The sequence below is a fragment of the Leptosomus discolor genome, chromosome 6 (assembly GCF_034619465.1).
Source record: "Leptosomus discolor isolate bLepDis1 chromosome 6, bLepDis1.hap2, whole genome shotgun sequence".
NCBI classification, from domain to species: domain Eukaryota; kingdom Metazoa; phylum Chordata; class Aves; order Leptosomiformes; family Leptosomidae; genus Leptosomus; species Leptosomus discolor.
The window spans coordinates 6,951,281-6,973,166 of record NC_141396.1 but is presented as its reverse complement, the minus strand read 5'-3'; positions in this window follow the sequence as shown (position 1 = coordinate 6,973,166).

The window sequence follows — 21,886 nt, the reverse complement described above, 5'->3', positions numbered from 1 at the left end:
AGTGTTGACTCTTGCTGATGAACCAGGGCTGCTTGAAAAGCGCCGGCTGGATGGGGACTCTGCTGGGGAGGTCACTGGCTGAGCAAGGGGGGCCGGCTGTCTGAGCTACTCAGCTTATTTGCATGTCTGTTGCCTAAAAGTTAGGGACATCCTTGCTTAAAAACCCCTCAAAGCCTAAAAGTGGAAGTGAGCAAACTATTTGTACGTTAGAAAACATATCAGGTACAGTGTGGGTGCTCCATGCTGTAGCTGCAGCCCTGGAGATGGAGAGGGAAGGAGCGGCTGTTGCGAGATGTGTCCGCACTAGAGGTTTGGGAGGTCTTTGTGCCACTGCTGAGGGCTGCCAGGGGAGCAGTGAGCAGCGGAGCTGAGCCTGGGACACCTGCAGAGCGGTGACTGTCGGTGAAGAGCAGCAAAGAAACATCAGCCATTAGGTGGCCTGATTCCCTCTAGCTGTTCAGAACGGCACGTCTGGGTTCACGTCTGCCGGACTGGCACATCCCCTCGCACGGAGCGATGAGTCCCCTGTGGCTGAGCAGCAAATTGTGTGCCTGGGGATGGCCGGGCCACAGCGGTTGCTTTCCCTCAGCTGTGGGAGCTGTATTGTGGCAGCAAGAAAAGAGCTATTGCTAGGATTTCCTGAGGATGGTTGTCTCACCCACAGATGATTATTCACAGCTTCTAAGTTGATGAATTCTAAACCGATGTCCTTCCCCCCTCCCCGGAAAGTTATATTTGTTTAAAACTCTTTGTTTAAACACTTGGCTTGCAGGTGGGGAAATATTGCTCATGCTTTGTTATGAAGGCAGCATAATTCAGCTTCTCAGACTGCTGGGCAAGAGCTTGAACTACTGCCATTTAACAGGGGGGTTATTTTCCATTTTGCTTTTTACTGGGCATCCCTACAACGTGAAGTGTACCTTGTCACTGCCAAAGCACACCTGCCAAAAGGGTTGTTCCTTTTTCCTCAGCTCTGGCTCTGGCACAGGCTACAGCAGCTGATAAACCCGGTTCTTCTTGCCATCCGAAGTTCAAAATAAATCTACCGAGCGATACCATATGTCCATCTTTTTCCAAATCTTGTTGGTTGTCTGCTTTGCTGCCTCTGACAGGCTTTTGCCTGGCCAGACAGGCCCCAGTCTCGTATCTCATCCTCCAGTGAGGGAGTGCTGGTTCATACTGGTGCAGCACAAGCTCAGCAGTGAACGGACATGTTTGCATGTGAAGGATTAGAGTCTTCAAGCCTGATTCAAACTGAGACCTCTGAAGTTGGTGAGAAACTCTCCAGGGATTTCAGCAGGCTTTAGGGAGAGGTTTGTATCATTTCAAGGTGCAGAGCGGTGGATCAGGCATTGAACGGTTAGTGGGAGATGTAAATTTTGTTTCTGGTTAGGATACTTACTTGCCTGCTCTCACTTTGTGCCTCTTTCTTTCCTATCTGGCAATAATTAAATAGGCCTTTCTGGTTAAAAACTTTGAGATCTGTTGATAAAAAGTACTAGAAAATACTTGTGCATTGTTACCGTTATTGTTTTGTGAGAGTTAGATTTTAAAGACCTCTTTGAAAGATCATCATTAACATACCAAGATATTAGTGGAAGAAGTAGCTGCTTTTCTCTAAATTTGATGAAAAGGGTAAGCAAATCCCAAATCAGATCTGCTGCCGTGGGTCATTGAATGGCAGATTCTGTGCAGAGTATGGGCTGCGTGCGTCTGCTTGTTTAAAAAATAAAACCTGCTCATCCTCCAGAAGGTTATTGTGCTGAAATGCTGTAACAATCATTTGTCCTCTACCTTGAGGAAATACCTTGGGAAAAAAAAAAAGGTTTGGAAATGGAAAGAAACAACAGCGGCATACACATTTTTACCTAAACCAAAGCAAAAAGTTTGGTTTAGACGACGTGGTGCATCACCCCGTGGCTGTTGGTAGATGGCAGCCTCTGTCCTTACGCAAAGGGGCTCTGCGAAAGGTTACAGCCGCCTGCAAACGCTTTCTCATAGGCCTGTGTGCTCCCACCTGCTGATACCGAGTCTCAGCAGGAGGCGAAAGAATTCGCCCATTTGCAGAAATAAGTTTCCGAAGCAATTCCAAACGCAACCCAGCTTAGAGCTAACGATGAATGGGCTTTACTGCACTAATTGCGTGTTCTACCATGGCTGTAGGAGATAGCTGCTGCCAGGGCATGTCTCCCACCGATAGGTTTGGGCAAAAGCCTGACATCTGGTTCACTGGGGGTCTTATCCTGACATTTCCAGCAGGCTGCACTGAGGCCAAGCGGTTTTTCTCTGGTGGCAGGATAAAACTGGGTGTGTTGCTGCTGTGTTTCTGGCTGGAGCTGCGTGAGCCCACCCTGCCGATGACTCATCCCTCAGAGTGGCTCAGAATATCTCACTCTGCCTCGCTGCTTTCCTGGGCTTATTACACTGATGCATTTGGGTCTCGCACGGGGCTGGCGTTTCGTTTCCAAACCTCTCTCTTCCCATAAAGGAAACATGGCTGCCCGCCCTGCTTTATCCCCGTGCTCAGCACCCAGCAAGGGTTTTTTCTGTGCCTGTCCTGCATGACTGCAGATGAAGACGTTTTATTTAAAAGCACAACAACCAAACACATTAAGCACCTTAGAAAGCACATTTTTCAGAGTTCAAATCTTTTTTGGTAGCCTCTCCTTTTTTTTTTTCCCCTTCCAAAATTGGCTGCTTCTGCATGTGATTCAGACTAAATTTTCCCTTTTATCCCAGCAAGCAATGAATCAGGATCTTTAGGCCATCAAAAAAGACCTGTGTTCCTTCCCTGCCACCCTGCCTTTGAGTCCATGCTTGAGTATTTCAGCACCAGCATTTACAACTGGTGAATAGAATAAGATAAGCAGTGGAACAGACTCACAGGTCTCCTGTTTCTTTCTCCCCCACTCACAGAGAGCCTGACTGCTCCATTAAATCAGGTGTGGACGTACCTTGAAATTAAAGGACTGTGTTGTCACAAGAGAAAGCAGATATTAATAAATCTACTTCTTCCTAATATTTTTTTTATTTTTCACCAGGTGTCCCAGGTGACATAAAATGAAGATACCAACAGCTCTGAAGACATCGTGGGGTAAGACTCAATGCTGCAGTGGGTTTTGCAACGACCAGCTGGTGGACTTAAAGTAGGTCTGTGCAGCGGCACTTGCTGTGGCAACCCGTGAGGAGCCACATCCATGAAAGGGGCCGCTCACCCGAGGCCTGCGCTGAAGCGGGCCCTTGTCACGCATCAGTTATAGTCAGGCTTAAAAAACTGTGGTAGAAAAGAGAGATGCAGTGCAGACTGGTTGTCCTGATTTTGTTTTTCAAAGCAGGGCATTGTGCCAGGGAGCACACCTCCTTCCATGTCCTAGTGCACCACGTTGACTCAGATTTATCGGAAACAAGTTTTATTTTGTTAAAAACTGTACGAATCATTAAGAAACCCCACTCCATTTTTTCCTACCGATAAACGTGAAGTCAGAACTGCTGCCCTCCACGTAGATGTGTAACCAAGACAAACATGTTATTGCAGAATCTCAGCAGTCTGGTGGCGGGGCTCAGCTTTCCACTCCCTGCCCTCAGCCACGTTTACGTTATGTGACTGCTCCTAGTCCGCTTCAACGCAAAATCATCCAGCTTCGTTGAAATAACCACTCTGGCAGCAGCACAAGACTCTGTTCGATTGCTGCCCCTGTTCCTGAAGGGAAGGCGTAGCTGTGCCTTTGGTTGCCAGGAACGTGAAGTGCCTCAGCGCTGCGCTGCTCACGAACACCAGGTAGCTCCGTGGGATTCCCGAACACTGTATAGATCTGTTGTAACTCTCTTGATAAATCGATTTACCCTTCCAAGAATTAAATACATGTTCACAAAGTACACAGGACACGCTGGAGCCATACTTCTGTCCCACAGGGCGACACTGCAGATTACCCTGTGTGCCTGCGCTCGAGTATGTAGGGCTGCATACAGATACTGGGTAAAAGAAGAGCAGCAGAGCCCTCAGCTCCACGTGCTGATTTCCAAGTGCAACTCAAACTTAAGATCTTTGGGATCTGCCCTCGTCGTTCGGCACCTGTCTAAATGTTAGACACCAAACACAGTGCTCCCTGTGGAGTCTCCCAGGAAGGTAAATCCCTCCCCACTGAAGAGCCTCACGCGGGGCTGTGGCAAGCACACCGACAGCCCACTGCTGCCGGCGGGAGCTGAGCTTGCTGCTGCGGTGGGTGCTGCTTCACGAAACGGGGACTCGGACTCAGTGTGTTCATTTTTCCTTTGGAGAGAGCAGTTGCTTGTAGCGTTAAAAATGTTGTGTGTGCTAAAAGGTGTAACTGTGTCTTCCAACACCAGCCATCTTGTGCTGCTGGTGTCGTCCGTGTGATGACCAGCCCTGGGAGGCGGGGCAGGGATGTGAAATGCACTTATAACCCGAGCACAATTGGCTCTGTTTACAAGCCAGCATCGGTCCTTGCACAGAAGTGGTCCAACAACAAGCAGGGCAGAGCAGACACTCCTTAGGAACCTCATCTCTACGCTAAGGCTCTGGTTTCCAGGAAGCAATTTTTCCCTTAAGAATTATTTAATCAGAGAAAAATCTTCCGGTACTTACAGACATAACTGCTGCTATATAGAACTTGGCACTGCAAAGAAAGTAACCACAACATGGCACGGCTTCTGGAGGCTGAACGTTTTCTGAAGCAGTAGGAGAGGGGCTGTGGAAAATTGTAGATAGCAGTGCCACCTGCTATGGACGATAACTTTCAAAGTTCTGACCTTTGACACATAATCGGGTACAAAAGGCATTTATTGTAGCCATTTTATCCTGATGATCAAATTATTGTTAATTCAGTGCATTTCTCATTTACTCCCTATGTTCAGAAACCACATTCTAGGCAGCCTGCAGGTTCTGCTATTGCAAGTCATTTCTGCCCAGCTGTGGAAAGAAATGTTTGGTACAATAAAAAAAAAGAAGAAAAAAGAAAAAGTAGTGTCTATGTTCCCCGTACAAGAAAGTGCATGTTAATTTGGTTTGCTTCACGTGGATTTAATCAATGCAAATACAGATGGGGGAAGAATGTTAGTGAGAGTAATGGGTCGGTTTTATTCCTCTTTCTTTGCTTGACCTGCTGAATTGATTTACACTGTTGCCAGGAAAATAAGAATCATGTTGACACGAGCATCTGTCCTCTATGGACAGAAGAGAATTTATGTTGTAATCTAGCACTTAAAATTCACAAACTTCCCACAAGTGGCTGATGTCTCACGCAACTGCTTACCAGGATTAAAAAAAAAAACAAAACAAAAACCCAAAAATGGTGTGGCAGAAAAGATGGGATTCCCTTGCGTGCTTCCTTCGGGGACGTTTAAGATCTCCAGAAAGGCGAGGAGCCCGTGCCTCCAGCCCGAGGAGAAGGACGTGCATCGCATGGCGGGGGATGAAGTCTGCCGGTCGTCGGGGGCTCCTTCCCTCGGGTGTCGGCACCCGTGAGGCGGTGACCGGTACCAAGACCCGGCACGGGCTGGGCAGGGGAGCCCTTGGGGACCCGAGCAGGGCAGGGTAAAGTAGGGGAACCCAGAGCAGCGCAGAGCCGGGCCGGGCAGGGCAGGGTAAAGTAGGGGAATCCAGGGCAGGGGGGCCCCGGGTAGGGCCGGGCCGGGCAGGGGAACCCCGGACAGGGCCGGGCGGAGCAGGGGAGCCCCGGGAGCCCCGGGCAGGGCCGAGCCGGGCAGGAGCCGCCGCCGCGGGGTGGCGCCCGGCACCAGGGCTGCGCTGCGCCGCGCCGCCGCCGTCGGGGCCGCGCCGCGGGGGGTCCCCGCGCATCGCTCCGCAGCCTCCCCCCGCTGCTCCCCGCGGCGCCGAACATCCCCCCCGCCCCCCCCTCCCCTCCCCTCCTCTCCCCTTCCCTCCGCCGGCTCCCGACGCCCAGGACGCTCCGGCCGGCCTGTGCCCGCTCCCGCGTCCGCGCCCTCCCCTAGGCGGGCGCTCACCGCCCCTCCGCGGGAACGCTGTGCGGCCGCGGGGGCCGGCGCCAGGTGCGGCGGGGCCGCCCCAGGACTACACGTCCCGGCGTGCCCGGCCCCGCGGAGCCGGCGGCGGGGATGGCGCCTGCGCGGGGCTGCGGGGCCGCTCCGCGGTGCCACACCCCCGGGGGAGGGCGGCAGGAGCGCCCGAGCCCTCAAACCGCCGGGAAGCCCGCGGGGCGGAGGATGGAGTAGCGGGGCGAGGCGCCGCGGAGAGCAGATAGCGCGGGGAGCGCCGCCTCCGCCCGGGGTGAAGCGCGGAGGAGGCGGGAGGAAGGCAGGGATCATGCACGGGGGGATAACGCGCTAGGGGCAGGAGGCGGGTGGTCGCCGGGAGACTCCGCACCTCGGGAGTGACGTCCTGCTGCAGTGCCCTGCCTGCCTGCGCTGCCCGAGCTCGTCAATGGAGCTGGAAAACATCGTGGCCAACACCGTCTTGTTGAAAGCCAGGGAAGGTGAGAGAGCGGCTGGAGGGGAGGCGGGGGGGGGGGGGGGGGACGGACGACGACGGACGGACACACGACACTAGAGCATCATTGTCGCAGTCGCCCCTTCCGCGGAGCGATGTCCGCGGGGTGCGGGCGGGTACCGGCGGGGCTGCGCGTCGGTCCCGCCGGTGGTGGCTTTCGGGGTGCCATGTGGCCGAGCCGGTGTTGGAAACGGCTCGTTGGAGCTAGAACCCCGGCGAAAAGGAAAATACCGCTTTTCCCCATGGTGTGCGGGGGTTTGGGAAAGGAAGCGAACGAGATTGCAGAGATTACAATATTCACCCATCTCTTCCTTCCCCCTTTCCCCCCCCCCCTCAAATCTGGTCCCACAGATTGTGCTATTTCAGCGTCTATTGTTAAAGGTCAGCTGCAGATGCATTCATTCAAAAGGGCTTAGCAAATCTGCAAATAGCTTTCCGCGCCGTGTGGTGAGACCGGCAGGATCGTATCGCTTCAACGTACAGTCATTGCCTTATTCGGCGTTATTAGGTGATATCATGTTGCTGCAAACATGCCCATTGTGGAGAGTGTGTTTGTCCCCGGAGCCAGGCAGAGGGGCTGGGGGCTCAGTGCCCCCCGCCTCCCGCCCCAGCCTTGCGAATGCCCCGCAGAGCCCCGGCTGGGAGCGGGGCCGGCCGTGGGGACTCCCGAGCCGGGGGCTGCCCCCCGCGGCCGCCGCTCTGGGCGAGCAGCTGGATGCTCCGGGAGATGCCGGTGCCACCGGCACGGAGCAGCCGCCGCTCGGCACCGGGGCGCGTTAAAAATCCGCCGGGATGCCTCTGCTGCCCATCTCCCCGCCGCCGAGAGCCCGCAAAGCCCAACGCCGGTGCCCGCCGGCAGATCGGGCTCGCCAGGGCTTTTCCCGTCCCTTCGGGAGGGGACGTGGTTCCCTCTCGCCGCGCCGCGCCGTGCATGCCCGAGGGGAGGGGACCCTCCCGGGGCTCACCGCGGGCGCGGAGCCGGGTGCTGGGGGCTCGGGGCTCGCCCCGGCTCCCCGCGGAGACCCCGTCGCTCCGGGAGCATCCCCCTGGCTGGAGGGTGAGCGCCACGCACAAGCAACACGTCTCACGGTTGCAGCATCGCTGCCAAGATGCGATCGTTTTCTGCCGGTTGCAACCCGGGTTGATGGACGTATGTATTTGCTTGCTTAGTGTTTAAAAAGAAGACCTTTTCCGGAGCCTTCTCTTCTCTGAAAACACTCGCTAGGGCTGGGCGTTTTTAGGTGCGGTGTAACCTGCAGCCTGCCTTTTCCCCTGTCCCTCTGGAGCGCCTGGAACTGGCTGCCAGCGAGGCTGGGGACCACTGGGGTGGACTTCAGCTTTGGTCACTCTGAAGCTATGGAAGTACGAGTAAAGCAATATTAGTTTTGTAAAAGAGATAATTCAAAAGGATCCTGGAGCGATCCTTTTCGCTGGGAAAATAGTTCAAATAATTGTAAAAATAATGTTTATATAACTCATGGGCTGTTGAACTTGTGAGGCTTAGCTAAAGAGTAAAGTCCTGAGAGCCTCCGCAAACCCCTCTATAAATAATAAGGGCAAAGGTGTTATTCCGTTCAGCACAGCAGTGGATTATAACTGTCTGACTTCTGATGGAGAATTTTTGTTTTCTGTTGTCATTTGTAATATTGTTTAGGATGCAGTTGTTGCTACCAGCATTACAATACCAGCCTAGACTTCGGTAGACTTTAGGAATACTTTAAAAGACTGGTATTAATTACAGTTATTGTGTGTTGTTTTCGAAGAGCCAATATTTTGCAAGTAATTTTAAATGTGCCCCTCAGTTTTAGGGTCTTTTTCTACCATCCTCAGCAACATGGTAACAGTAACGTTGCTTTATTGTGTTAAGGTCATATTAAACGTGCAGTTAGCTATAATCCACATGGCAGAACTTTATCAAGATTTACTCCAAACTGTATTACAACTTTTCTTTTAACCATGTACGAAGCTCCAACAACTTTTTTTTTTTTTTGAGGCCTGGTGCTTGCTTATTTTTAAAGCTTTTTTAGAGGGGTATGAAATTCTTTGGAATGAAGAACAAAGGACAAGTTGCGTACCTGACATCAGAGCCACAAGTATTATGCCTGTATTGCATATGGTTCCACGTTTTTCATTATCATTGCAAGCGGCTGCGAGTAAAGAGGTTATAAAACTCGCGGGGAGTAACGTAGGTGGATGTCATTGCAGAAGAAGACGACGGACAGCATATGGAAGACCAAGAGTAAAAGCAAATTAGTATATTGAGGATTATGGTATCTAAAAATAAGTTTGTTCCAGGTCTTGCGGACTCCATCAATAGAATTAGCTGAGTGAACATGTAGCCAAAGCCGAGTACATGCGTGTGTGTTTCCACGTTTAAGTCAGAAGTAGAAGCTGTGTTGGCTCAATTACATGGTGGTTGGTGCCTGCAATGTGGTACTGCATGTCAGAAGAAGGAAAATGGTGGGATCCACTCTGCAAAAGCAGAAGTTTGGTCACAATAGCAAGGGGAACGCAAACCCAATGTTGGTAGCAAAAGGGAAATTTGCGATTAGTTGCAGAGGGAGGTTTAGGCAGACCTGCAACGTGAAGTCCAGCGGCGAGGACTTTTGTAGGGGACTCAGAAGTAGGGCTGAGTGACCACCACAAACATTTTCTAGCAAATATTGGTTTAAACTTTGCAACTCATTTGCTTTGGCCTTGGAAGCGTTTTTTTCTGTGGTCCCTTGTGTAAGTTCCTTTGACTAAGTTGTGCTAAAGCAACCCCCAATGCAAAATGAACTTTTTAGCTGAAATACCAGGAAGCAAGTTTTATAACTGTTACAGAAATACTTGCGCTCGAATCCTGATGAGTGCAATGAGAAGCACACCCAGAATTAACTGACGCCATGTGATACATGAGTAATCTTATTAGAGCAACAAAAAGAGTAAATGCAGTTCACGTACAAAAATGTATTTCACTGAATAATTTTGAGCAGATTTCAGGTAATCTTAATCTTTTTGCAGAATCTGAAGTTTTTGACATGAAATTGCGTATAAGTTCCTTGTTATACTCAGAGTTCAGCCAGTCTGAACGTGTGAAAAATGGAGTTTTATTGCATTTGAAAGTTCATTTATAATTTATAAGGAATAAATTTAAGCTGTTTCCTCAATTATCCTTTCTCATTTCTAGGATGTGAAATCCCATGTCACAAATCGCTAGTCCCTTTTAGGTTTAATTATAGAACCAAATAGGTAGCTGGGACTATCTTGTATTGCCTGGGCGAAAGCATAAGGGAAGACAAGAAAGATGAGAGTCATAAAAAGGAAAACAAAATAATAACAATTGCAGTCATTTCGCGTTGAGTAAGAACCCCAAGTTATGAGGTGGTGAAACATTTATCTGGATCTCTTCGTTAGCCTCCTTCTTTCTGAGTCTCAGCAGTGATGTCTGAACCACAGGATCATTTAGTAATGGAGATACACCACGCTCTTAGCAGCGAATCCAGGTTGGTGAGTGAATCCCGATTAATTTTCCCAATTTAAGGTGGTTTGACAGAGGACATCCTCAGAACCAATGGAGGGGGGTCCAGGAGAGACCAAGGACTGAGTCTCCCAACATTTCAGAGTAACTAGCCCAGAGAAACTTTTAAACACGTCCAGAGAGTCATGAAATCTACTCCTGCCTGTCGAAAGCAATAAGCTGATAATAGACAAGTCGTCTTTCGAAGAGGCTGATGATTAAATTAGAATGTTTGTATGAAAAACAAACAATATGGTCAGATAAGCATGACCAAGGCATGGTAATTACCTGGATACTCTTCCTCATGATCCATTCCTTCCTAGCCATAAGGGCAGTCTTCCCTCACGTTACATTGCTACTTCTGTATGCATGAGCTTTCTTAGACAACCTGAAACACATTTCAAAACCCAAATACAACTTGACTCTGAAATTGCAAAATCCTTTACAAATTTGTACAAACCAACAGACAATTCCCACCACTTTAAAGTTTTAGTGATAACTAAATTAATCATCGTGGTTATTAGTTTTAAAACAGCCAGTTTGGAAGAGAAACTATTGGTTTTTTCTCAGACTTGGGGTTTCTAAAGTGCAAAGTTTACCATGTAAACCTAGTAAAAGGGAAAAAAAACCCTTCAGCCACTAAAACACGATGCAAATACATTTTTTTTTTTTCCTTTTTAGGTAGACTGGAATTCCAAAATAAGTTTGTTTATGGCACCCAAGCAGAGCTTTTGATTGGCCTTGCTGAAAGAGGCAACCTTCTCTTATGTCAGAATTTTTTGATGAGAGCGCACTGATGCCATATAACATGTGAAATGCGCCTGTTCATAAATTGCTGTATTTTTAGCTTGCTTTTGCAGGATGATCACAGGAGAGATTTGTGTGTGTCCTTATTGGCAAAAGACTAGCAATAAATCCTAAACAAGAAGCGTGATTGCTTTCCAAGAACTTGGCTTCAGAGCAATTGGAAAAAAGGCAGTAGAACAATGAAAAGCATATTTTGAAGGAAAGAAGGTGACTATAGCGACAGCCAAAACCCCATGGAGAATATGATTATTGCAACTTAACTTTAGCAACTTCATTAACCGGTGCTTTGAATGCAGAACCTAAGGTCCTGTCCTGTGTCCCTTGGTATAAAAACAAAGTACTTTGTAAGGAAAGTGTCTCTATAAGCAGAGGAAGCTTGCATGCAGTGACTCAGTTTAGTTTTCTTTTGGAGTTCAAAGAGAAGCTCTTCACCACTGCAATAGCTGAAAATAATATTCCAAGAATCATCCATTACTTCAGATGCAACAGGGTGCTTTTTACCAGAGATTCCTTTTCAAGCCTGTAACTGTTTCTTTCCAGGAAAAAAAAAAAATATCCCGAGTTGTCCAGAATATTTCATTATATTCTAATCAAGGAAATTCAGAAAACAGGAGTCTTCAAGCCTTTGTGAAAAGAACGTGTAAGTCTGAATGACGTAAAGATCTCCTTTTACAGAAAGGACTTATGTCTGTAGCCATACCTGGCTTAGAGCAAATGTGTGTATGTGTAGAACGGTTAAAATCCCGTTCCGTGTTGTTTTTTATAGCAGGGCTGATGCAGAGCAAGTTAAAGCTGCTGTAGCTGTGCCCTTCGTGGGCACTGTTCTCCTGGAGTTCTCCCCTGTGGCTGGCTACACCAGTTTGCTGTTATGGGCAGCAGGTCTTGAGATGTGGCAATGCTGGAGAAACCAAGAGCTCTTCCACCCAAACCTCATTACTGAAGAGAGGACTGTGTGCCTTCATGTGTGTTGTTGCTGTGGAACCGTGATGTTACGGCCTAATTGCTATCTAGCTTGTTGGGTTTGCAGACACTTAAAAAAAATACTTAGTGCTGAGCTGTGGTGGTTTCTCAGGTTAGTAACACATAGAAGGTATTAGCTAGTAAAACTTGCAGAACTAATGTTAACTGTGGTGGTTTGAGTAGAGCTGCTTACATCTGCTCCGTTAATCTCATGTGATTGCTTTCCTCAAGTGCAAAATAATAAATCTAGGAAGAGATTGCCTGTCTATGTTCCTTTTTTGAGAAGATTTTAACCTAGTGTTGCTGAACTTGTCCTCTCACAAAACAATTTTCAGTATTTATTGAAGACATAGGCATAATGCAGTGACTGTAACTGTCTTTTTGTATGAATTAAGAGTATTCTGAGATAATTTAGGCAAAAATGTCTGAAAGAGATGGTTTTAGGGATGCCCTATTGGGAGTGCTACCAGGCCAGCAGTGCTTGGACCAAACTAACACATGTGTCTTTGTGATAAACAGCACCAGAATGAAAGCCTCAACCGCAGTCTTGCCCTGAGATGGGCCCTACCTCAAGCATCCATGCCTCTGTCACCAGCGAGTTGGTGGATGGGTGTGCGCTGCCCCATTTTGAAGGCAATGGAGAAGAAACAGCTAAAGAGGAATGCAGCAGCTCTGACTTTGCTGTTTCTAGGTCCTGGGGGTATGTTATACCTGTTTGGTGATTGACCTTGCTTCCTTTTTCCTTTATACCTGCAGACAGTAAGTACAGTGGGTTACTGTTGAAAAAAAAAAAAAACCAACCAAAAACCCCCTCACCTGCATCGTTTCCGTCTTACTTATTGGAAGATGGAAGATTCCAGGTACTGCTTTGCTAGCTAAGATCTGCTGATGATCTCTCTTTCCTCAACTCAGAAGGTGAACAGCTGCATCCTGAGGACTTGGATGCTTGCAGTGAAGGGGCTGAAGCCCCAGTCGTGTATTCAGGTGTATTAATACAGATGTGCTCTGATCCTCATAAATCCCAAAGCTGACTGCTAGGATGTAGACAGGGTCCTTCTGCATGTGTAGGGGCAGGAGTTGTATTTTTGTTGCTTGGCTGACCTTATGTATTTAGGCATGTAGCTGATTCTTCCTCTGCACTATTTTTACACCGGTGTTACTCTGTGAATGCCTTCTGGTTTGTATTGTTCCAAGGAAAGCTACCAAAGCTCTAATTTAAGTGCAAATAGTGTTGCTAAAGTCAATGGGATTATTTCCATGGCTAAAATACCCACAAAATCACATCAAGATCCGTATCGGTGCATTGAAAAAGTTTAAAAGCAAATTATTTTTATCAAAGCAGTTACTGTCTTTATAAAATACTAGTCAGATCCAACCAAATAAAAATGGGTTCTGGGTAGGAAATACTACCCTTCCATCCATTTGTTTGGTGGTTGGTGTTTTTTTTTGTCAATGAAAATGGGAGCTAAGGATCTAACTTATGCTCATCTATGAGATCTTCCCCTGGATCTCCATTTCAAAAATATTCTGTATGCTGCAGGAGTTTTCTGTGTGGCAGCGGGTAAGACGAGAATCGGTCACTCCTTATTTTTACAGGCACATAGTCTAAACAATAACAAGATGATATAATCCTAATATTTCTTTAAGACCACAGGATGTGAAATTAAATTAAAAGGCCAGGAAAATAAAGAGCCCTGCAGTTTGATTACACTCAGCTGGATTATCTTTGTAATTATTTTGCTTGGAAGATTTAAAAATGCATACTGCTTCGTGAGAAAGATTAGGCAGGGAAACCAAAATTCAAGTAAACATTCTAAAGAAAATATTGCAAAGATGATGAGTATTTTACTTATTTTTTGGGGGGGAAAAAATCCATAGATTTGCCTGTTGAAATGAAAAGGATGGAACAAAATGCAGGTGAGGGGGAGGATGAATGAGGCAGTGAAGTCTGTAGAACTGGCTCAGCTGCTTCTGGTTCATATAATGTCTCTTCAGATATAGTTGAAGAAACTGTCACAAGCATTTATTCAGGGAAGAAGGGCAGGCTAAAAGGAGTAGAAATACAAACAAGTACTCAAGACTCAATTCAGACCTTAGAGTGAATAATGCAAGTAATATTAATGAAGGAAGGGTAGCTGTCTGTTCTCTAGGATGAAAATAGTTATTCACAGCTAACTTCTCAGTGGCGCAGTGAAGGCTGAAAAATTTGTATATGCATCATGTCCAGCACCTAGAGGTGTGTTCACTAGGCACGAGTAGCCCCATGGACTTCATGGGGGGACCGCTTGGCGGTTGGAGATGCAGCTTGTTGGCGCCTGGGGCTCAGTCAGTTCTCGCTGCTGCAGTGCTGTTTCCAGTCAGTAAAACTGCACTGGTGTAGCTGAAGTGAAACAAACTACTAGCAGCCATCGGGAAAGGCCTACTGTGTCATTTTGTCCCTTGTCCTCCATGCGCTTTTTAAGGGTTGAAACAGCTTTGGTATAAGAATGACTCCATTTATGGGTCTAACAAGAAGTTTTTTTGCAGTCCAAGAAGTCTTGATTTTTCAGTTTTCTTTACTCTCATCTCCTTACTTGTCTAATCCCTTTTGTAGAGTTTTCATTCTCCAGGTACTTTCTGTTTCTCATCAGTTATAATCTTATAGAGTCTAACAGGTTTTGTTCTTTCCTTCTTCCAGTGTGTCAGCTTGGATGCTCCACCTCACATTTTGTGCAGTCAGTCCTCAGGACAAGTTCGCTGTCAGTGGTGGGTTCCTAGGAGGTGTGCCTAGGGACAGAGTTGGCCGTGCAGGCTGTCTGGATCTGGTCTTCACCCTGGCCCACCTCAAGATCAGCTGAAATAGCTGGTTAAACGGGGAGGGACCCTTGGGAAGAGGCAGCACCCAAGAGGGTACATCAGGGTGTTTCTCAGTAGTCTCCATCAGTGAGGTTGCTTATGGAGCTCCCTGTTGTCCTGAGGTTGCCGAAGAGGCCGTTAATAAGCAGTAGCAGCTATTTTTGCATTGCTTGAGTATTCTCTTGGGTCCCATTGAATGCATGATTTCACTATGAGCTTGGCTTTTCCTGGTAGGCTGAGGTTATGTTGTAAGTTCTAGAAGTCATCTTATTTTTGGTACAATACCTCTTTTGCTTAACTACTCAAAGAGCCAACCTCTACCTTGTGTGGGCATGTGGCACAGTGACTTCTGGGATGCTGTTTACTAGCTCCCGCTGCTCCCGGACCGTTCCCCTTTTCCTAGCATCGTTCTCCCAGTGAATAAATTTGAATGATTTTGTTTCCTTTCTCTGTTGCAGTAGTCTAAATTTTTCTAAACTGAAATTGCCATATTTTATTCTTCCCACTTTTCTAATATTTCTTGTTTATTTTCCATGTCCTCTCTTTCTGACAGAACCCTTGATTTCAAGAAGTCTTCAATTTACTGTTTAAAATACATTTAATTGGGTAGGATTAAATGTCAGTTTACTGGTCACATCTAAGGCTTTATGTATTTTCTCTCTTGCATTATCCTCGGTTGTTCTGTGGTCAGTGTTTAGTCTGTGTGACAAGGCTCCTATCTAAAATGACTGAAACTGTTCTTTCCCCTCTGCCCCCCCGCCATGCATGTGTTGTGGGAGTCCTTCATGATTCTATAGGAAGTCTTTATTTACAGTGAAAGCTTTAGACTCTGCCTGACTGAGCATGCTCCCTCAATTCTATCTACCCATCTAGTGTGTCCCAGCAAAGGGACTACCTGCCAGGAGAATGGAGAAGCTCTGTGATGTTACAGTTGCATTCACTTGGCAGCACCTGCAGAAGGCACTGATGGAGAATCTCATCTTGTGAAAAAGGTGAAAGAGAGAAATGCAGCTGGAAGAGGCGGAGATCCGGAAACAACGGGAAGATGTCAGTGATGCCAAGTCAGAACACCACCAATGAGTCCTCAGTGATGCTTGTCAAAATACTCCTGTAGACAGTGCAAGGGAACTGACATCTTTAACAAGCAGTTGGAAGGAATGGGTGCTAGGCTAAATCATCATTTAGCCAAGGTTGCCAAAATATCTGTGGAAGATATATATATATTTTTTCTTTTTATATTGGTGCTGTTCAATGCTTGTCATTCAGTTTTGTCCTAGGAGGTTTCTGCCGATTTCGTCTTCCCAGTGCTTTCCTTCCTGCTCCATCATAGGTTTGGGTTTGTTTCTTACTGGGGATGAAGATTAGATTGAGAATTCCTTTCAGCCAATGTGCCTTCTTCCATCTTCTTTGATTTTGGTTGTTACAGATTTTTATTTATCTATTTTCCAGTGCTCTGGCTCTCTGAAGTTGGTTGCCTTTGCGTCCAGCAGGAGAGATTCTAGTGATAAGCACACTAGAAATCAATAGGGCTGCTTTCTCTAGGGGTGATCTTGCTACTTGCATGGCGAACCTTTCTCCAGCAGAAATCCGATAGAACAAGCTACCTCTCCTCTTCTGTTGCGAAGTGTGGTACAAAAAAGCAATTGCTCACCCTGCAAGTTTTGCAGAGGAAATTTTACTTGGCTAACAGTTACAGAAAATTAAGAGAATCTGAACACTCAGCCTTAATCTGCTTACTATTAAAGGAAGAATAGCTGTCCAGCGCAACATTTGGAAGTGGAGAAAAGGCTTAGAAATGCAGGAGTTTGGACTAATCTATGAATAAACTCTTTCCATCTCACTCCATGGCAATTCCACATCTACATTTCATCTCTGAATCATGATTTTGAGTTTTCTGAGGATGCCAAGGTATAAATCATACATTGACTGAGAAGTCCTCATGAAGCACACATCTGGGAATGTTGATGCTTTGTCTATTTCACCAGCAGCCAAGTTTTAGGAAGAACCATCCAGATGACTTATATATGGTGTAAACTTCTCTCAAGGTTATGGTACACCTTTCCTGAAAAGCCTTGTGCATTTAAAGTGCATCTTCTTTCATTGTTTGCTCAATGAAGGACACAAGGATGGTCCAAGAACTGGAAAAAAACTGAAACCAACAAACCAAACCAAAAAAACAACCACAAAACAACCAAAAAACCAACCGACTTTAGCTCTCTGATTTGGAGAGCTGGTAAATAGAAGCAAAAAGCATTTGGAGTGAAGCTCCTTTTTGCTGAGTGTCATTGACTGACACTGAATAGCAGCAGGTGCCTATGGAAAGGCACGGATAGAGCAATCCTTGCCCACGCCAGTCTTTTCAGCCTTGCACTCTGTGGACTTCCTGAGCAGAAGGTGGCTTTGCCCTATGGTATTTAATAGAGGGATCTGTCCTTTATGAATTTATTTAATCCATTTTTGGACCACATCTTTAATTTTGGCCTGTGTAGCTTCCTGTGGCAATGAGTTCCATCATGTAACAAAAGCATGCAAACTTCCCCACATGTGTACTTCATGAGGGGCTGTCAGTTAATGTATGACTTATGTTTTGGCAACCTCAGAAAGCAGTCATTGTGAAGATGTGGAAGTGTCTTGGAGGGGAAAGAAAGGGAATTATCCGGAAATCAATCAAATAATTCCATTTTTGTTGGTTTTGTTTTGTTGTGGTTTTTTTTTAACATGTTGATTTCATTGCTTCTGCCCTGATTTCTATTAGGTCATTCATTATTTTATAACCCTTTATCACATCCCCTCAGTACTCTTTCTCCAGGCAGAAGGGCCCAAGTCTATCATCTCTGTCCCTCTGCATCTTCTAGTTCTGTATCCTTTCTGAAATGGGTGACCAAAACTACTCCGTGCGTGCGCACACCGCGGGCAGTGGCGTAGTGATGCTGACCGCTTCGTACTTTGTTCTTGTCACAATCTTAACTTGATGTTTGTTTGCTTTTTCCCCCACTGTCACAAGTATTCATTACTAGGCCTACTGACAGCAACCTCGGAAATTTGTCTCCTGAGCTGCAGTGTTTAATTCAGAGCCCATCGTTTGGTGTATATAGCAAGAGCAATACTGTGCCGTCTGACACAGAGTTTAATCACTTCTCTTTTCTGACTCTTAAGTGATTCAATACTGCAGCATACTCCCGCAACTCTTCGCAGGCTGTTTTTGTTACGACTGTCCTGAAGAAATTCATCTTGGCAGCAAATATCATCTTGCTGTTTATCTCTTTTTTCCAGACCATTTAGGAATACACTGAATAGTCAGAGTCCTATCGCAGATCTCTGGCACCCCACTAGTAGCCTCGCTCCACTGTCAAATTCTTATCCCTGATTTCCCATTGTGTCAACTGCCACTGACTCACAACAGGGTCTTCTCTTCAGAAACAGTTTAGTTTAAGAATTGTTGGTGAAGGTTACTGCCAAAAATACGATAGTTCAAAAGTGTCAAAAGCCACCTGCCCAAGCAGTGTTGAGTACAGCCAGCTTGTTCCAGAGGTGGAGAAGAAAAGTGAAAACCTATGAATGAGAAATGTTGGAATTTGCCAGCTGATGGCAGTATTCGAAGGAGCCATCCTTGTGACATCTGAGGATTGGCAGAAAAATCAGGGTTGTACCAAAGGCTGAAAGATGAGGTCCCAGGTGAACACTGTTAAAATGGATGTTGTTTGAGTTTACCCATCAAATCTCTGACCATCTGAGGCTGTTGTAAGGTCAGTGATCACTTCTAATGCCATGAAGGAGCATGATATGTGCCAGTAGGCTGCTGGCCATAACGTGCTGAAAAAAATAAACCCAATCCAGATCTCCCACCCTGTCCCCAAACGGAGCCAATCCTGCGGAAAAGAGGAAAAGAAAAAAAGGTGATTTGAGGTAATTAGTCTTCAGGACCTGTACCCTAAATACTCACCTCTGTCCATGCATACACACGCAGGATCAACCTCTCTCATCAGACAGCCTAATCTGAAATCTCTATCAGGTCTCAGGATGTTTTTTATTCTGGCTCATGCAGACTTACAGCTGCAAAATGTTTATTTGGCTGTGAAAAGTCTGTGAAGTAACAAACTTTGATGGATTCAATGTATTGTTTTCTCTTCCTTTTTTGGGATACTGTTTGCTTCCAGCTCCTGTGGGAAATACATCTCTCTTTCTGTCTATCATAAATATTAGACACCTCGAATGACTGCCAATGTGTGAGGCACAGGTATGAGCCATGCTCTGCTCGCAGCCCTTTTGTGGCAGTCTGCACTGCAAACAGATTGCCTAAAAGTTATGGCGTAATATGACTGCACAACACTTTAATGTTTAACCTTGCTATGATTTCAGGTTGCTAATAGTTTATTCTCGCTTATTAGCAGCTTACAGGTTGAGTAATACAATGACAGTGGGTTTATTCATGGAGTAAAGTCAAGGAAATAAACTCTGGCTTTGAGTGTAGTTGAGAAAGCAGATAGAGAAATGTATTATTTCTTGAGTGACCTCTCTGAGACCTTGTGGTAGTTGGTATAAACAAACTGGTAATTTGAAAGTTTAGAATAAATAGAAGGCAGCTTTTTAAAACTTATGGATGTGCTATGTAAATGACCCTTCCAAAATGAAGCTCGAGTCTATATGTTACAAATCCTTTGCATGGGTATTGTTTGTATATATTTTTAAGCAAACATTTACCAGCTGTGTGAAGGCATGAAGCTCGTTTAGAAGCCCAGAAACATTTTACAAGGTGAGTACAGAATATGGTTTTGTTCAGAGTTTCTGGCCTAAATTTTCAAAAATACTTAGTGATTTCTTTTTTTTATTTGGGTTTTTAGATACAATGAGTTAAGGAATTAAAATTTGGAATGAAATACTGGGTATTAAGTTCTGTTAAAATGTATATTCTGTGTAGGGAAAAGCCAAATGTGAGAGGTCTGGCATGTTTTTCGGACCAGATACTGAGGAGGGCAGGCAGCAAAGCTTTGTTCTCTGCCCTTTGCTAACCTCCATGCTCGAGGTTATCACTTGGATATTAGGATACGGCATCCCATTTCAAAAGAGAAGGCATGGAAGGCTGTGATGCTGCCTGGGTGAATCTGATAATGCAGGTGCAAGCTGAAGATGCCATCCAATAAACATTAAAGCAGGTAAATACATTTCAGGTGTGAACAGTCCTATAAGATGAACAACTTGACAGAGGCAATTTGAGCAATTGGTCGTCAGTGAAAGTAAATGCTTCACATCCTGGGCTATTGCCTGCTGGTGTAAAAAAAAAAATAAAAATAAAATCACATTTTGTGTAAGTCTAGCACCTAATTCCAGCAAATAATTGTGTGAAGACTGTTTTTGTTTTTGTTTTTTTTTTAAGGAGGCTTTGCTTTTTTTCAGTAAAAACATGATGAGATTTGCAGACACTTCTCTATACAGATATAGATCTGCACTGTTACCATTGGATCTTTTAATGTGGGTTGATTGCAAATCATGATGAATGTGTGTTTTAAACACAAGCGATGTATTAACTTCTCTAATACCTCCTTGCAGATGAAGTTTCATTTGGTCTTAGTAGATGAAGTTCAGCTGGAAGATAAAGCTAATTTTTAGGATTGCATGATTTTGCCCAGGGGTGAATTCTGCTCATTTTAAGTCTCACTGTTTTCCTCTGGGGAGGGGGAAAAGGGAGAGGAACAGCTTGACAGGAATCAGTTGTTTTGATTTAAGAGAATGTGAGGAAATGGCATCTTCCAATAAATACAGATTTCATTAAAGTTGAATACTGTGACAAACAGTTTAGACTTAGAACTTGAGATTTGGTATGTAAGCAGAGCAACTCCGCTGAGATTTGTGTGCATTGCTAAGATTAATGAAATATACTTTGTAAAGAAGGGCAATGATTCACTGAGTAAAAATAGGCAGCATCTTAAAAAGCTTGTAAACACAGCTATTAATTTTAGGACTAGAATCTTATACTCTTTGTCTTAGTCTGAGAATAATGCCACTGCACTCCATAACACTGTTCAGTGGGTACAAAGTCAGCTCTTAAATAGATTTTCAAAGTGGCCACAGTTGCATTTGTTTGCAAGTTTTGTCCATCCTTTGAAATATCTTTATGATACTTTTACTGTATAAAATATTCATCTCTTCCATTTTAAGCCATTCTCTACACCACAAGCCCTGCTTGATACATTTGCTGTAGTCAGTAATAACAATTACAAAGGGAGGCACAGCTGATAGGCCCCTCCTTTTCTACCTACCTACCTCAGGGTTTTGCAGTCTAGAAAGTACTCCTTGGTGTGAGTCACTAAAAAGATCTTGTGATTTCCCCCCCCCCCAGTGTTGATTGTGCTTAAGGCTTATTCTGATGCTGTACTTCACTCTTGATTTGAAGTAAGGGGAATGACTTTCTTCTCTTTCATAACCTCAGGTCTTGTCATTTTTATTCATTCTCTTCAGTATCAGAGAGAAGCTTTCTTTGGCTTGATGCAGCTTTGTGGCGATCTTCCCAACAGCTCCTGTCTTCTTCCGCTGTCTTGATCTTCTGCATGAAGCGTATAGTTGTTTTCTTTCAAAAGAGGGAAGCCTTGAAATTTGGGCAGGAGCTAAAGGCTCAATTCAAGTTCAATGATATTAAGTTTTATTTAAAAGAACACAGCAAAATCACTATCATTTTCTGTTGAACCCACTGGCCATAAGTATGGTTGTTTTTTTTTTTTTTTAAGCTGAAAGCAGGAGAAAACATATTTGGGTGCCAGCTCCTTTCACTTTTGACAAATAAGCCAAAGGCCAAGCTTACTGCTCTGCAGGGATGTTAATAATCGCTTTGTATCAAAGGGATGAGCACAGAGACCATAAATACAGTTTGCTGTGGTCTGTCTGCATCAGTGACCTTTCCAGGCTGGAGCGAGCAGGTGGTATGGCAGCCTGGGTATAGAGACTCGTCTGAAAGAAGTTCATGGAAAGCTAGAAATCGTGAGCCTCATGAAGATCATTACAAGTTTTCTATTCTGGGCTGCAGCTGGTGATGTGCACTGGCACAGATGTGAGCCTTGGCCACGCTCAGCCTCTGGGCTGTCTGTGAAGCCCTGTCTTATTTGCCTTGTAGACCTGATGTTCTTTACAACACTAAATATACCTTTTTGTATTCCTTTGGGAAGTGGGCAGATACAACCAGCGCAGTAGAACTGTGTGAAGTCTGTCAGTTTTTTGAATTTTCTCTTCAACTTTTCACTTTACTATTTTTACCATTCTTGCAGGGTCCTGAACCTCTATTTTTACACTAAAGACAAGTCTCCATT